We start from the raw sequence: 2,061 nt of genomic DNA, 5'->3' as shown, positions 1-2,061 counted from the left end.
AATTCCAACTAAAGTCCTCAACGATATCAGTTATCTACAATCTATTCTGAGCCTGAAATGGGTGAAAATGAGGGTGGTGAGATTATATAATCTCAATGAGTAAACATACATCATTCAAAATATCTAAAGTCGAGTAGAAAGAGACTATTTAAAACATTTCATCAAACTGTAATTTATCATCTTTCAACTTATTTCAACCAAATGAAATCAATTTATTTAAATCCAGTAATCAGTATGGCTTATGAATTTCTTAAAAGCTTGGCTCATGCCAAAAATTACTATCATACTCAGTTATAAGGGATACCTTGGCCGAGGGCTATCCCAACTGAGTCCGCCAAGGCTATTAGAAAGTCATGTTTTTATTTTGAAAACATAGCCGTTCCTTGGCGTTGGCCGAGTTCCCCCTTACGTGGTGGTTTGGCGTGAAGTGAACTCTAAAAGTTATACCTCGAGAGTTACCCTACTCGTCTTTCCAACCGAGGTAAAATATATCGGGATTCTGTGCCCCTCTAATATGCTGGTCCACAGAAAACTCGCCCCCTGTAGCAAGTTAAATCCACCATACAATAAAATTCTGACAACATGACAGGGCTAATATAATACTATCCAGCATGCAAGTGTAAAATAGAACAATTCATACAGTTCACAAAACACAACCCAGCTAGTCATGCCAACACATCAACATAAGCCATTTATTCAAATCATAAGTTTACAACATAACAGTGGTCTCCAATTACTCTATTTTTCAAAATCGTTATTTCGTTTTCAAGACAATTTATAAAATCTTTTCATTTAAACTCATTTTGTTTATAAAACCTAAAATTAGTCATTTAACTCATTTTCATAAAATTTCACCAAAACCGAACTAAAACATACTTTAGATAATTAAAATGATGATAAGGCTACTCACTATTTCGAAAGTCAAATTTCTAAAGTACTTCGATTATCGATCCTCGGGTACAATTTCCTTGCCCTTGTCGGAGGACTCACCACCTTGACACAGTACAAAATCGAGAAACTTATTACATTTGTACTAAATCAAAATTAAACTAATTTAGACTAATGAATGATATGGAATGCAAAATGTTCGATTAATCGCTTAAATGTGATATTCGACCTAAGTCACACTATACTCAATCTAATTAGCTAAAATCTCCATTTTAACTCCAAATCAATTCTTCTCACTTTCTACACTCCAATTATACCTAAATTACCTCAGTGACTATGAATGAGATTCAATTTATCAATCCCGGGTCAATAATCACACATGTCTATACGTTGAGCAAAAATTCAAATTTTCATACCAAAATTTCCCATTTAATTCCTAACCTCACCAAACATCAAATATCACCAAAATATTATGAAATATCATCAATTTCAGCCTCAATATTCTCCTTAGAAAATTCAGCCTCTTATGGGTAATGGGAGAAAATGAATTTTTCTTGTTGGCTTTTCTTGCTACACATCACTAACTAACTCAAAACACTAACATAACTTGAAATCAAATCAATCTAACATCATTCTCTCTCCATACCCATTCGGCCAGCCATGAATTTACCATGAAAACATGAAATTTAACCAAGAAAAATAAGGAGAAATGCATGGGAAAGGTAGATCACAAGTCAAAATCAATAAATTTTACCTTTGATTGCTTGATTACTTGAAATCCACCAATTTTTCCTTGAATTTTCCCACCTAGGGTTCTTGTTCTTCTTTTCTTCCTTTGTTCTTCCTTTTGTTTTCCTTTGGCCGGTCATATGAAGAAAATGGGCTGATTTTGTGCTAAATTTAAAGTTAAATAATAAATGGTTATAAACTTGACACATGTCACCTTATATTGGTCCATGTGTCATTTCTTAACTATTAAGCTTTCTCTCTCCACCATATAAATTTCTTCAATTATCTATGATAAAATTAGGTAAAATCCATGTGTTGGACAAGTGTTGAATGTGTAAAATTACAATTTTACCCATAGAGTGCCAAAATTACCATTTTATCCCTATGCTCCGAAAAATATCGGGATTACAATTTTTCACTGCTTAACCTCAAATCATACTCCAA

General features: G+C 33.1%; 1 long non-coding RNA gene across 1 annotated transcript; it reads right to left on the bottom strand.

Annotated features, from left to right (window-relative positions):
- On the bottom strand, positions 487–1,680 carry LOC108661244. Its single transcript, XR_001926993.1, has 3 exons — positions 1,643–1,680; positions 911–993; positions 487–540 (listed from the first exon to the last, which is right to left on the bottom strand). It is a non-coding gene; the product is annotated as an uncharacterized LOC108661244 (long non-coding RNA).

The sequence above is a fragment of the Theobroma cacao genome, chromosome 3, assembly GCF_000208745.1.
Source record: "Theobroma cacao cultivar B97-61/B2 chromosome 3, Criollo_cocoa_genome_V2, whole genome shotgun sequence".
Classification (NCBI taxonomy): domain Eukaryota; kingdom Viridiplantae; phylum Streptophyta; class Magnoliopsida; order Malvales; family Malvaceae; genus Theobroma; species Theobroma cacao.
The sequence above is the reverse complement of the archived record's forward strand: the minus strand, read 5'-3'. Positions and strand labels throughout refer to the sequence as shown.